The sequence below is a fragment of the Rousettus aegyptiacus genome, unplaced genomic scaffold (assembly GCF_014176215.1).
Source record: "Rousettus aegyptiacus isolate mRouAeg1 unplaced genomic scaffold, mRouAeg1.p scaffold_m13_p_12, whole genome shotgun sequence".
Classification (NCBI taxonomy): domain Eukaryota; kingdom Metazoa; phylum Chordata; class Mammalia; order Chiroptera; family Pteropodidae; genus Rousettus; species Rousettus aegyptiacus.
This window is the reverse complement of record NW_023416287.1, coordinates 92254630-92270259: the sequence shown is the minus strand read 5'-3', so window position 1 is coordinate 92270259 and position 15630 is coordinate 92254630.

The following is a 15630-nucleotide window of genomic DNA, read 5'->3' as shown; positions in this document are numbered from 1 at the left end:
GCTCCATTAAGTCTTCAAGCTCAAGCAGAGCCGGACCCTGAGTACAGGATGTCACATCGGTACGACAGAAGACGGGGCCACGCGGGCCGGTCGCCCCCGCTGCCGATGGCTCCGACGGGCCCCGCGCAGCGTCCCGCTGGGCGTAGCAGGGGCCGGAGCCGCGGGGACGAGGTGCACCCTCTCCGCCCCCTCCTGGCGAGGACCCCGCAGCACCTGGCTCCGGGGCTGCGGCCCACCCCTCCCCCCGCTCCGCGGCCTCGCAGCTGTGACTCCCCCGCAGCTGCAGGAGCTTGCAGACCGGCCATCCGCTTGGTCACCTGCCTGGTTGGGGTGTCAGGGCCTCCGCTGGACGAGCCTCAAACTCACCTGGGCCAGCCCAGCGCTGGCTCCTGGGACACTGCTTCCAACCCCAAGGCCAAACCCCAACCCCACGCCTGAACCCCAACCCCACGCCCGAACCCCAACATCACGCCCGAGCCCCAACATCAAGCCCGAACCCCAACATCACGCCCGAACCCCAACATCACGCCCGAGCCCCAACATCACGCCCGAACCCCAACATCACGCCCGAGCCCCAACCCCACGCCTGAGCCCCAGGCCACACGATTCATCTGACTGTAAAGCCTATTCAGCTTTTTTTTGTTCTGCTAACATTAGTAAAAATTATTCCAGAAACAAATTTTAAAAACCGAGTGCTCGTGGGCACCTTGGAGACTATGGAGACCAAGCTCCGCCGCGAGGGGAGTGGGTCGGAAGGGCCCAGCGTGCCCTCGGCCCAGCCCGGACCCCTCCCGTCGCCGTGCTGGGCAGACGGAGGCAGACGGGGGGCCGTCCCCCACCGGACGGAGTGCAGGCCCGGGCCCCGGGACCGAGGGGCGCGGCCTTTCAGTTGCCATTTTAACTTTCGGGTTGTTAGTTTTATTTCGAGGACTTGAAGAACGAGGCCTTCTGCTCCTAGGCCAGGAGCCAAAGCCAGGTCAGGGAGGGGGCCGTCTGGCAATGTGCCGCGGCAGCTCTGGAGTGTGGGTGCTGGCCTCTGCGTGCCGCCCTCGGGGCGCCTGGGGGACCCGGGGGGCCGCGAAGGCGGGTCCCGACCTCCCCCCTCAGGCTCCTTTACCTCAAGGGCGATAACAGCGTCGCTTCTGACGGAGCAGAAGCCAGAATGGGCCCTCCCAGACCAGGCCGGGCCCTCCTTTGTCCCCTTCTTCCTTTCTTCTAAGGCAGAATTTCCAAGTCGAGTTGTACTTAGCAAATCATAGAAAAGGCCTGAGACTAGCACGAAGCCAATGCGGTCTGAGGCCTTGGCGTCCTCATGCCAAGTCAGGCAAAAACGCGGCATCCTCACCGCCCGTCACTCCACCGAGATGCGAGGGGAATCGCAGGGGACGCCATCCGCGTGCGCGAGGTCACGCGAGCAGGACGCGGCGCTCGGAAAGCGGGTTCGGGGCCCACGCCTGTTCCCGTCTTGTCCCGGGCTCTGGAGTGTGGCATCGGCGCCGTCCCAAGCCGCACGGCACCCCGCACACGCGTGAAGAGGGGTCAGCCGCGAGCCGGACGGCGGGCGTGTGCGCGGGGCAGGGCCCCTGCCCGCACGGGGGCCCCAGACGGGGCAGGGAGGCCCCGTATCTGCAGACGAGTAACTCGGTCGATGACACACTGTCGATGATGCTTGGTGACTATCGAGACGCAGAGCCCTCGAGGCCGGAGGGAAGGGCTGCACTCGGGGGACGCGGTGTGGGCGGAACCTCCCTGACCGCTGCAGGAACTGGGTTTGTTGTGGATGGTACGTTTTGTAAGCTGGTGCTGCCTGCCTGCTGAGGCTTTCACCTTCGAAGGGTTTCAAAATATGTATTAGAAACGAAAAGGTGTAAGCATCTGCGCGTACATAAACCAAGCAAGGCGAAGCATTCCATAAGCACAGCACCCTACCTAGCAACTGGCCAGTGTGCGTGTGTGTGTGTGTGCGTGTGTGTGTGTGCATGAATCCGTTTGTTTCTTGCGGGAGCCTTCATTTTCAAACAGGATTCTACAGCTTGCACAAAGCAGGACCAGAGGAATAGAATTCGTTGCTCTGTATTAGCGCGAAGATTTCTAATCAAAACACCTAAAGGGAGGAATTATAGGCCAGGGTGAGCTTTAATAACAAAAGACGCCGCTGCTACCTGGCTTCGCAGGGAGATGGGGAGCCCCAGGTAGCGCCCGCGCCCTGCCGGCAAAGCGGCCGCTGTGTTTGAATTCCAGAAAGAAGGATTGAAGAACTGCCCGGACGTACCCTGGTGGGTGGCCAGCTTCGGGAGAACAAGTAGCTGCTTCTCGGTGCCCTTATTGCCCATAAAAGAACATTTCACATGGTCAACTGCTCAAATTTATGTGGACCCTAAGGGGTAAATTTCCAGTGCTGTGAATGAAGAGACACTCACACAGTTCTCATTATTGTTAATAGAAATTGTGTGTTAACTTCTCGCTCAGTGCCCCTTGTTGAGAATAAATCATGTGTGTGCGCGCGTGTGTGTGTGTGTGCGTGCGTGTGTGTAAACCCTAAATATCTCTAACTCCCCCATCCCCTGCAATGGCCCCGTAGAAGAATACTGTTGCATGTAAACACACGTCTATGTCTCTAGTCTGTCTATATTTCTTTTCCCAGATGACGGTTTTTAGAGCTGCCTTTTAAAGGAATAAGTCGGAAAAGACAAACGGAGGCCGGGTTCTCGGAGCCGCAGCGTGAGCACGAGAACTCGTGTGAGGAGAAGGCGAGACGAGCCGGAGAGTGACGGTTTCCAGCCGAGTGAGGAAAACGCGTCAGAAACAGAAAGGGAACGTCAGCTGTGCCAAATCCTTCGGAGACGGAGCGGGAACAGAAACACAGAAATTTAAGCCTCCCCCCCCCAAAAAAAAAATGTTAACACCAGAAAAATAAACAATGCACAAGGGGAAGAAAATGTAATCCTCGCATGCTACAGGGCTTGGCTCTAAATAATATTTCAAAGTCACAAGAATGTAAAGGTGGACTATCGATTAACCAAAAATACACTGCCACTTCGTTTGCGGGAGGACGGTGGCAAGGGACGTGCGGATGTGGGAGAAACGGGGGGGGGGGGGCTGCTGGCCCCAGAGAAGGACAGCCAACGGTGTCTGCCGCTTGAAACCAAACCTTCGGCATCGGGAAGGTGGGACCGCGGGGTGACCTAAGGGCCCCTTCTCTTCCCGTGATGAGCTTTGTGGAACCATCTGCTTTCAAAATTGTGTGTATGGATAACACTAATAGAAATTAAAGTAAAATCATTAAGGAGAGAGCCACGGGTCCGAGCACCTAGGGAAAATGTCCGACGCTCTCCTGCACCTGGGCACCGCCCCCTCAAATGAACATGCCACGTCCAGGGTCCTCCCTGTAGCAGAAGCGATTCGTGTTTGACCTGCTACGGATTTAGGTTTTCATAATGAAACGCCACAAGACAAGTTAGGTGAAGAGCTCTTGTCCCCGATTTCAGGTAATCTCAGGATTTGAGGAAAAGGGGATGTGCCACCTGCAGCATTCCAAAAAAAAAAAAAAAAAAAAAAAACCGATTGGGGAAAATTTATGTTTGCGCTCACTCACGAGTTACACCAGTACTTTTTCTTGAATTTACCTGACACTTTTCTTTCAAAGTACTCAAAGCATTTTACGGATTCTGTTTCATGAATTGTCACAACACCCTGAACAGGCTGCCATCCGATCTCACGCATGGGGGAAGGAGAAGGTGGAGCGCAGGGAAGTTCAGCCTCTAGGCCTGAGGATGGAAAGGAGACTCGACTGTCTACACAGCGATGAGTTTTCAAGGACAAGAATAAGATTCAAGTCGCTTACATTTGTCTGAACAGTCTGCACCATCATTGTCTTATGTCGAACATGAAAGAAAAGGGTGAATAGTTTTCTTAGGGACTTTGTAGAAACAAGGAATAACTAAGCTTAAAAAAAAAAAAATTAAAGTAAAACTTCCCAAACCGGTTCTAGGGATTATTAACCTGAGAGATGTTAATAGGTCTGGGGGCGGGGTGGGGGAGTCGGGGGGAGAAGTGTTTGGTCATCAAAAAAAAAAAAATTGAGAGATAGCCAAAACAATCTTGAAAAACAGTATCGAAGTTGGAGTGGTCACATTTCCTGCTTTCAAAACTTACTACAGAGCTACGGCAATCAAAACGGCGTGGTACTCGCACAAGAACAGACCATGGGCCGACCGACCAGGGTAGCGAGCCCGGGATGGGACCTTCGCGTGCACGGTCAAGTGATTTTTGACAAGTGCGCTAAGATCGGTCAGTGAGGAAAGGACAGTCTCGTCCCCAAATGCTGGGACAATGGGACATCCACACGCAAAAGAATAAAATCGGGCCCTTATCTTATGCCATATACAAAAAAATTAACTCAAAATGGGTCAAAGACCTAACCGCAAAATCTAAAACTGTAGAACTCTAAAGAGAAAACACAGAGGAAAAGCATCATGACTTCAGATGTCGCAACGATTTTTGGATATGTCACCAAAAGCCCAGGCGACAAAAAAAAAAAAAAAAAAAAAAAAAAAACTAGATAAATTGTGTCTCATAAAAATGAAAAACTTTTGTACAGCAAAAGACACTCTCAGGAGAGTAAAAAGCCACCTCACAGAATGGGAGAAAATATTTGCAAATCATGTATCTGATAAGGAACTAATATCCAGAATATGTAAAGAACTCCGAACAACTCAACAACAAAAAAACAATTCAAAACCAAGCAAAGATATTCCTCCAACAAACACATGAAAAGCTGTTCGGCATCGCTGGTCCTCAAGGAATTTTTTTTCTGGTCAACAAAAAGCGGCAGAAACCCATGCCACATCCTCAGGACAGACGACAGGCCCGGTGTCCTCGCCTCGTTGCGAAGGAGAAAAGGCAACGCAGCGGCCCGTTTGGGGGGCGTCGGAGGCACCTCGTGCAGGCCTCTGCACCCCACCAATCCCAGCAGAGGGCGTTCGGGCGAGCACAGCTGGTCCCCAGCGGCTTCCCAGCAGGCTTGACCCGGGGGCGATGGGCTTCAGGGAGGAGGAGGCGCGAACGGCAGCCCTCAGACGTCCTGCGCCCAGTGCCCTGAGCGCCTGGTGATCCTCCCTCGCTGTGTGCCCTGCTCCAGCTCCACCTGTAAGCGGTCTGGGGCCAAGGCAATGCTGTGTGTCCCATGCAGCCAGCGGCGGAGATTCCAGAAACGGGAAAGCCAGAGGCAGCATGGGAAACCGTCTTTCCTGCAGCAGAAGCCTCAGCCGTGGCCAGCTGCGAGTGAGGCCAGCAGAGCGCCCGGCCAGGCCGCTGGGAGCCCGCGGCGGTGGGGCCGCCGCCGGGGCTGCCGTGGGCCCCGTCTCCCCGGCCCCCGGCGAGCTGGCCTGGCGGCCCCCTCTGCAGTCTGCGTTTGGAATTATTTTGCATCTTCCACCCCCCGCGGCCGCCATCCGTCACCCTCCCAAGCGTGTCTACCTTGGACCCTACTGCCACTGAGCAGGCCGTGCTGATAGGCTCTGCGACGGGCCCTTCCCCCGGGGCCGTCATATTAATTAGTACCCGGGGTGGCGTGCAGTCTGCGGGCGCTGACTGGTGTCCGAGCGTGCTCACGGCAGAACACAGCCCTGCGCGCCCCTCCCGCCCCGAACACGGCGCCTCCGAGGGGCCCGTCTTTGTCATCAGATGTGTGGGGGACACCATCAGCTTGTCTCCAAATTTGGACGAATGCAGTCCAAGGGTCAATTATGGGCTTATTTTCATATTTACAGACTGAATACCATCCCCCAAAGACGCTAATGATAGCCTCGAGGACAGGCTGATCAAAACAGCAGCCGCGGACAGCAGAGCGGCCGCCGGAGGCGTCTGCTTGGAACCCCACCTCCCCTCCAACCCCCTGCACAGGGCGGCCACGTCCTGTGCATGCTTTGCCGCCCCGGTCTCTCCCCAAATGAACACCCCTTAAAACAGCTTGACAAAAATCAGTGTTCGAACAAAGGGAAGCTTATTATTCCCAGTTCTCCCCTGGCAGAAATAATAACATTGGACAGACGGCGCCGTTTGTTCCGGGGCCGCGGTGCGGCCGCCGCCGGCACACGCCAAGCAGGTCGGCCTCTTGGCCGGGCACTTCGGGCCGGGCCGTTCAGCCTGCGCTGGCTCGCCGGAGCGCAGGGCACCGGGGACCACGCGCTCGGACCCCGCGTGGCTCCGCCAGCCGCGGGTCTGCCCAGCAGGCCCTGTGCGTGGACGCGGCCACGGAAACGCGCCGTGGCACCGCTCCCTGTCGCTCCCCCAAACCGTTGCTCGTCAACCGACACCGGAGTGGACCACCTCTCGATCATGTAGCTAAAACGCAGGCACGTTATCGAAGGGCTCTGTGCACCTGTGCCTTCTGCGAGAAGTTTCCGAGCCATGTACTTAGAAGACGCGCATCGGGTTTTTGTCCAAACACGACAAATTTGCTGTTTCTCCGAAGCTTATTCTAAAAACACATTCCTCACCCCTCGTCGTCCGCCAACCCCTCGTCGTCCGCCCGTGGCGGCTGGCGGCGCCCTGTCTCGGGTGAGAGTCAGCCCCCGGGCACCCCGAGTCGCGCGCGGTGCGGCTTCTGTCTTGATTCCGTTTTTCAAGCCTCGCACAGGGCGTGTGGCGGACAATCCTGGGGCTCCCTGCCCCGCCCAGGCACACCTCCCGGGGGGCGGCTGAAGGTTTGGGGGCGACACTCCCTCGCCGACACAAGACGCCAGCTCCGAGCGCCGAGGCTTGGTGTTCGCACGGCATCGCAGCTTCCTGAGCGCTGGCCGGGGCCAGGCTGAGCTCCGCTCGGCGGCCACCACCTCACGTCAACTTCGCATCGGCCCTTTGAGGACGGGATGTCGCGCGGTTAGCCTCGGATTTCACACGGGGACACTGGGCGCGTGGCGCGTCGTTCGGATCCGTACGATTTGACCCGGGGCTGACCTGACTCCAAAGCTGATGCTTTTCTGGTCCTCGCCTTGCCCTTGGCCAAGCAACGGCTCTGCCTGTCCGCCCTGGACACCGCAATGCGGGGCCCCGCCCACACCCGCGCGGTCCCCGGCTGATTCTCTGCTTGCCCCTCCCCCCACGTTAGATGTCCCAGCAGCCAGCTTCTCATTGAGCTGAAACGTGGTGGTCATAGGGGAGGGTACCCTTGGAACTGTGACACCCCAAAGTCGTCGAACCTCTTGAAGCAGCTGACACCGTATCTTTCCATTCAAATATAGGCTCGATCTCACTTACGCCAGTGCATTTGCCTGTTTGCCGCCTTAAAAAAGGTGCCGGGAAAAGTCTTCCGTGATATTTTTGTGAACGAGAGGATAGCTGTCCCATAAGGCATATTTGTAATTGATTGAGTAAATGTAACGACAATAATGAAAATAATATCTACAGTTTATTACCCCCTTCTGTGTATTGAGCACAGGATGAGACATAGTCCGTGTGTTACTTTAATTTGGATGAAATAGTTTAATCTGCAGCCTCCGAACCCCATGCTCTCGCCACAGTCACGTGACGCCAACAAGTCCTGACTGGCGAGGGACCAGCGCCCCCTCGGGATGCCATCCGGTGCCTCGGGCAAGCTCGCTGCGGCCTTTCTGCGAGTTTGTGCGAAACCCGGATGGTGATCTTGGTGTCCTGTTGGCCGGTTCCGGACAATGTCACGCTGGACCGAGCTTCAGCTTTGCCAAGTGAAACGACCGGCCCGATCTAAGTGGAGGCCAAGAACTTGGGTCCCAACGCTCAGTGACACAGTATGGACCCTCCAGGTGGGTCCCCCACGGCACCTAACCGCAGTCATCGAGGCCACGACGCGTGTCCGCGGTGTGACATGGCTGACGGGAACACGGGGACAGATGACCATCTCCTGCCACTCTCTCCATCCCGCGGGGGTCGCCTGGAATCCAGGCCGATGCCCACGCGGGAGAGCGCCAGGCCCCGCTGCCCCCGCAATCCAAAATGCAGCCGCTTTTCCGAAACCCACCGCGGAGCGGAAACAACCACGGGCAGCGGGCTCGCCGCTGCGGGGGCGGGGGGCGGGGGGCGGGGGGGCGGGGGGGAGGGGCGGCCGCTGCCGCAGGGCCGGCCTCTCCGCACTGCGGCCGTCACGCGTCGCGCCCGAGCGTGTGAGGCTTGATGGAGGGTGGAAGGCGCCGTGCGAAACGACCTGCTCGCGCGGAAAACTGCTGTTAGGAGGCGTTGGCGCTTGGGGAACAACATGTCCCGCTCCTGTCGGCTGCAGCCGGCATCTCCCCCCCCCCCCCCGGGGATCGGCTGCCACCCCTGTCTGCGAGGCCTCGGCGCTGCGGCTGACGCGGAGCGCGGCGTGCGCGCCCAACGCCGCGTCCTGCCCCGCAGGCGGCAGATGGTGCGGCGCGCGCGCTCGAGCGCGCACGGAAACCACTTTCCCGAGCGCTTCTTACCCCGCGTTCCGCTCCGATGTCCGGATGCAGCGCTGCGTGTGTGCGCGTGCACACACGTCGGTGCGCAGGGCACACACGTCGGTGCGCGTCACACACGTCGGTGCGCAGGGCACACAGGTCGGTGCGCGTTACACACGTCGGTGCGCGTCACACACGTCGGTGCGCGTGCACACACGTCGGTGCGCGTGCACACACGTCGGTGCGCAGGGCACACAGGTCGGTGCGCGTCACACACGTCGGTGCGCAGGGCGGAACGCCGAGTCCATGGCAAGCTGTCCTGCCGATGCGGGATTTCATCCAGCAGATTCTGTTTGGGTAAAATTCCCCCAAAACGACTTGTCAACGGATGCAGCTCAAAGTTCGGTCCCTGTTGAATCGTTGCGCCTCTCACCCCGGGCTTCTCTCTGGAAGATTCTGGGGGCGGCGGAGTGGCCGTTCATTGGGCCGTTACCATGGCCTCAATGCTCCCGGGTCCGCTGACCGCGGCGGGTGCTCGGCTGCCCGGGACCGCGGCTCGTGGCGCCGGCCGTGACCGGCGGGTCCCCATGACCGGCGGGTCCCCCTCGGCCACCCAGCGTCTCCCCTTCCCCTTCTTCCTCCCTCCACGCTCCGCCGTCCACGCCCGAGGCAGCCGGGACCGGGCGAGCCGCGGCCTCCCCTCCCGCCGGCTCCGGCTCCGGACGCGTCAGCGCCCTCAGAGCCCACGACCCCCCTGGGCGGGGACGACTCGGGGCCCCGCTGGGCCGGGGGCGTGTGGCACGCTTGCACGGGGGCGGGGGCGTGCGCGCGGGCACACTCGCGGGAGGGCGGGGGCGGGGCGCCGAGCCCCGCATTATCTATGCACGGAGAAATTAAAAGGGAACATTTCCCAGCGCGACTGAAGCCCCTCTGCCGAACAATGACGGCAGCTCATTCCGACAACAATAGAGGGCACGTAGGAGTCAGCTCATTAGAATATCTGCGGCTCCTTTCTGTTCCCTCTGCATTAAGCCCCCATAATGTCAGTTGTCACTTATTAATGACAATTAACTAGTAATCAGCACTGAGACTCTTCGAGGTGGTCTTCGCCTGACAGGTGAAGAAAGAGCATTGCGGTGACATGGAGCCTTCAAAGGCAGCGCGGCATTTCCATAAATTATTTCAGAAAGGAATTTTCTTTTATACATCCTCTCTACAGCTTAAGGATCTTTAACCCTAGAAAGGCCACGCTCCAACTGTCTTTGCAATGTCTTTCCTACCAGATGAAGTCCGGGGAGCGTCTGCGACGGCCGCGACGGGGTCCTCCCCGCCCCCCGCCGGGACCCTGCTCGCCGGCCACGGCCGCCCGCGAGCACAACCTCGGTGACGCCATCGGGAGGCGCACGCTGCGCTCGCTGCGTCTCGCCAGCTGTGCCGCTTGGGTCTCGAGGCCCCGTCCTGTCTCTCCCAGGCACGCTCTCTCCCCCAGGTGGATCCGTCTGCTCGTCGCTCCTGACACAGGGGACAGTAGCCTGTCCGATGTGTGCAGCGCCGCCCCCGCGCCTGAGGCTCAGCCCTCCCGCCTCTCCCCACGGAGGCACGAGACGGCGCCTCCCACCTGCTCCCGAGCCCTCGGCCTGATCGTGGGCACCTACCTGCGTCCCGGGGGCCCCTCCCTCCCGGGTCTCCACCATGTTGGCGGACTAACTTGAGGGACTCTGGGGCTGCAGAAATTCAAGAAGGAAACACTTGGAATGTAAGAATGCTAAACACCATCACTATACGAGGAAGAAAGGAAAAAAAACACTGCGTTTTGCCTCGAGTCTTTGGCCTCGGCAAAAGCGTGGCGACACCGGCCGCGGGGCGAATGCAGCCGTGCGCGCCCCGCTAGGTTGCACGGAGCCGAGCCAGGCCAGGCCGCCGCCGCCTTCGCCCCCGAAGCAGGTGGACCACGACCGTCCACGTCCTGGCTCGGCGACCAGACGGTCTCGCCGCGTGGAAACCGTGGGCAAAATGGACGGCAATCGAGCCCGCCCCTGAAACATGTCTATTCCTGGGACAAAGGCCACTCCTGGAGGCAGGTGACAAGAAACCTAGAAATCTGAATGTCTCAGGGAAAAAACAGAAATGCCTTTATTAAAACAAGTTTTAAGACCAGTGGGAGGTCATCTGGAAAGAGTAACTTCGTGACCCCTTTTGTAGAAATCTCCTGTTTTCTCCCAGAAGCCGGGCGGTGGTGGGAATGCGCTGGGCCTCTCTGCATTTTCGTTGTTTGGTTAGCATTTGGTGATATTACGATGCTTCCATGACAACAGACAAGGTGTTCCATATTGTCACCGTAGGTGTTCAATACCTTACCAGAACTTAGAGATGGATATTCATGTCATAGTGAGGAAAACCGTCGCCGGGAGGGCTTTGGACGCCCTCCTCTCTAAAAAGTATTCTTCGTAGTGACTTGAAGCTGGAACAAAGTCCTTGCCATCAGATTTATGCTTGCAGAGTCCTTCGGATCTCAACGCCGTTGGCGACCGCTATCTGCTGAAAAGAATGACGAAAAAGGACCACGTCCCAACGGAGATGCCTACCGCCCGGCTCCGAGGTGCGGCCAGCATCACGCCTGCCATTGGACAATGCGACACACCCTGGCCCCGTCAAGCAGATGGCGCCCGCGCTCTCTACCCGGAATTCCGCAGACCCGAGCCACTGGTTTGTGAATCTCACGACTCTAAAAGGGTGAGGACAGGAATCTCAAAAAGGGATAGAAACAGCTTTAAAAGTGGACATTAGATCTTACCGATTTGTATTATAAAAAGATGTAGTACGAATGAAATGAAGCGTTTAGGGCACTATTGCTTCTTAGAGCTAACAAGTTGAAATGTAGCTAAATATTTGCCTTCCATAATTTTAATGACTTTTGAGGCTCAAAGGTTGAAATTGGTAAGTATAATGATTAATTGATCGATCATCACACAGCATAAATTGAGCATAATGGCATGAGGTATATATCAGGAAGGTGTGGCTTGGAAACGATTCAATATATAATTTTAAACTACACAGGTCATAAAGGCTTCGAAAAGTCCTACTTTTCTTGGTTTTACTGTTATATAGCACCCACATATTTCACTATTCTGCAAAAAAAAAAAAATTCTCAGTTTCAGTTGATTGGGTAAAATTACAAAAAAAAATTACTCTGAAAACATGTATAAATGCATAAAACTGAAAGGAGGAAAATGTTCTAATCTTGGTATTTATTGACTGAGCACTTTGTGACAGCTCCTAGGACAACCTCCTGGGTAGGAGCTGACCAGAAGAATTTGGCTAATGGTTCCACTTCTGCAGAATGGATTCTCCTTACTACTTCCATGTTTTAGAAACTTTTGATCCCAATGGAACTGTTCTCAATTCCTTTAACTAACGTACTTTTTGGTGAGATAAGCTTTTAGAGAAAAACATCCTTAAAATTTCAGGTTTGTGTAGAATGCCCTCAGTCTTAAAGACCTCCTTTGAAATTTGTTTTTAAGCAATGCATTCTTTCCAACTTGAAAACTATGTTTTAGTTTATATTTAAATATGATGAAGTAAGTCAGACAGAGAAAGATAAATACTGTATGATCTCACTCATATGGAATCAAAAAAAAAAAGAAGAAGAAGAAAAAAATGAACTTATAAATAGAACAGATTGGTGGTTACCAGAGGCAGGGGTCAGGGGTGGGTGAAATGGGTAAAGATGGTCAAATGCTAGAAATTCCAGCTATAAAATAAATAAGGCACGTGAGTGTGTGTACCGCATGGTGACTACAGCTAGTGATACTTTGTTGTATATTTGAAACTTGCTAAGAGAGTAGATCTTAAAAGTTTTCATCATGAAAAAACAAAATGTGTAACTGTGTGGTGGTGACAGGATGTTATCTAGATAATCGCGGTGATCGTTTATCAGTATCCACAAATATCGAATAATCATGCTGTGTGACTGAAACTAACAATGTTAAACATCATTTATATCTCAATAAAGACGACGTGAGCCCTATCTCAGATATTTTAAGAAAGCGTGACGACGTACGTGAGCCCACTGGTGGAAGTCAATTCGTGAGGCACGCCCTACACCCGTCAGATCAAACCGTACCTGTACTTGTGTGACTTAAGAGACACAATGACTATGGGTCAACACTCAGCGGTCATTGGTGAAACACGTCGCCATGTGCTGCTGAGAAGCGCCTGACGCAAGCGAACAGCCTTCCTCTTGCCTTCGGGCCGCTGTGGGCCTCTACGTAACCCGTCGGAAGCCTGGGGCGCAGACATCCGGTTCCTGTCAGCAGTGCCTTTGAACTTCAGTTCTGCAACAGACCGACCTGTGGGAGGCGCTTCTTACACAGGCCTTGGGACGGGCCCTTCTCTCTTGCCCTCTCCCTCATCCGTGATTTTGTGTACGGACTCCCTCTAGATGATCAAAGTTCATCTTCCTAGGATGGTCCACTTTATTTTGAGATTATCTGTGTTTTCCTAATCAATACTAATGGTAAATTAGTAATAGCAGTCACAGAATTTGGAACTTTTCTCCCTGTTACAAGTCAGACAATTTAAAGACAGTGCAAGGCGCATTATTTACTTGAGGTCCCTGGGGGTGGGGCACATTAATGAGTCGGTGGCTGGCAAACTAAACTGCCGAACGGGGCTGGAGGACAGCGGCCACGTCCTGGGCCTGCAGCCACGGGGACCCGCGGACGCGGGCGAGCCCTCTCCTCCTCTCTGTTTTCTGCAGCATGTGCACGTGGGTCACCTGAGTCTAAACGAAATGGTGGTTTGTGTGAAAGTACTCCAAGACGTCGCACGTGCCCCTAAACCAGCGTTTCTTTAAGTAACATCAACGAACAAGAAACATAAAAGTTATTATAAATTAAAACATCAATATTTGCATGCGCCGATGAGTAAAAATAGCCAGGAATTAAAAAGGAAAAAAAAAAAATCCTTGCTCACAAACAAGAGGTATGGGGAGCGATTCGGGAACATGGACCGAATCACACTGCGTTGCAGGAATTTCAATTCCTTGTATTTTTCCTAAGGAAACAATCAGAAAGACTCAGAATATTGAACATTCTCTGTACTTGTTTGTAATAGTGAAAACTTGAAAAGAATCTACATGTTGGTTTTTAAAATTCTAACTAATAGCGAATTGATTAAATGAACTGTAGAACAACTCAATGAGATTAGCACTTTTTGATATTTAATGAATGGGAAAATGTACGTTATCTCCTATCCAGTAAAGAAAGCCAGGTGTGAAAGTGTGTTTAGTGCGATCTTATAGAAACATGGAAAAAAAAAATGTTAGCACTAAAATATTAACAGTAATTTTTCTCTAGATAAAAACAATAATTTTTATTTCCTTTTTTATTGCTTTGTGTTCCAAGTTTTCTGCAATGATTATGTATCACTTTTATTATAGAATCAAAGTTATATAAAAAAAAAAGTATTCCAGTTTTACTCTTTGGTGTCTTTCAAGTTTGCAGTTCAACAACTGGCTTTTGATGGTCACCATCATCTTCAGAGAAATCATTATAAAGTAACAAGAAATTTAACCTTGGAAAAAAGCAGGAACCTTCTTCATGTGTATGGACAGGTCTCTGAGATTCCAGAAGAAGTTTAGACAAACTTTAGATGAATATAAGCCACTTTTTAAAGATTACCAAATATAGAAATGTAGGGACATAAACCTTAAAGTTCTGAATGACTACTTTTTGCATATAATTCTTAAAAGTTTGTTTCTCTTACATAAACTATTGTCTACCATTATTTCATAGGCTTTATGTCTTTTTAAATATTGACTAAGTAACAGCAAAAACCTTCACCCAACGCAGTCTGAGAAGTACCTCGAAATGTTTAAGTCCCCTCGCGCCCCAGAGCGACCCACAGAAGCCAGGCCGGTCCTGAGCTCCGTCGGGCAGCAAGCAGCCGGCAAGCAGCCCGTTGTTCAAAACTGCATTTTCACAGGTGCAAGTGTCAGGCTTTCCTCTTCAGAGCGACCGAGGATCCGTGCTAAGCCCCGGGGTCCTTGCTGCCATCGCGAGGTGTGCGGGCCACTCGGGGAGTTGGAAACACCTGCAAACAGCCCCCGCGGCGCCCCCAGACAAAGCCCCCGCCCCTGCCCCCGGCCAGCGGCCACGGCCGCGCGCGGGGGCACTCGGAGCAGGTAAAACGTTTAATCCTCATCCTTGAAAACGCAAAGCTTACCGTTGGAGGGCAGCGCGTCGGCGCTCGGCTCGCGGGGCGACGGTTCTGCACAGAGCGGCGGCGGCCGGCGGCTCCTTGCTGCCGAAACAGCGTCTCGCAGGCAAAATAATGACGACAGGACAGCCCACGTAAATCGAGAACTGCGTGTGGGTTTATTTTACAGTCGAGAAAACAGTGGATTTAATTGTGTGAACCCAAATGTACCTTACACGATTAACGACAGAACACCAAGGTGTATAATTAATAGTGCATCGCTCGCTTTGTTTCCGTTTATTTATTTTTGTCTGATATACATGCATCTGGAAAGATGCAAGTGCCAGTAAAATTTCTCTATTTAAATCAAGCTGCAGGAACTAAATTTTATTCAAAAATTGTGGTTTTACATTATATACACAGAAATTTAATATAAAATGACAATATAAAAAGTTAAAAGAGAAAGCATACAGCCAGAAGGTACAAAGAAAGTGGAATAGATTAAAATGGTACGATATGTAACATATAGGAGTTTTTAAGCTGATGCTGGCAATTTACAAGGAAAGAAACGCCAACGTTTGCCCCGTTTTTTTTTTTTTTTTTTCATTTACCAATGCAGCACGCTATAGAAAGGTCAGCTTGTACCAAAGCTTACATTTGTAAATAACTATAAACCGCAGTATCTTACAGGAGAAAAAGAAATAGCATTTTTACACATTTTTAAATAATAGCTTGCATACTTTTTTTGCCAAAAGTGGCATTTTTTTTTTTTTTTTCGGCATCCAGAGGGTTTGGGCATAGTGGCAACTGGGGTGTCTGCTATTGTTAGTTTTTTTTTGTGTGTGGTCGTTTTGTTTTTCTGTTTTAGACGTGTGAAGTGGCTTCCTAATGCGGCGAGTCCCGGACAAGGCCATGTCCTCGAGAGCGGCACGCATGCCTCCCGCAAACCGGGACGCGTGGGAACGCCCGCTTTCAATTACCAGATAAGTTTTGTGTCTGACACGGCTTTTGATCAGAATAAAATACCTTTAAGCCT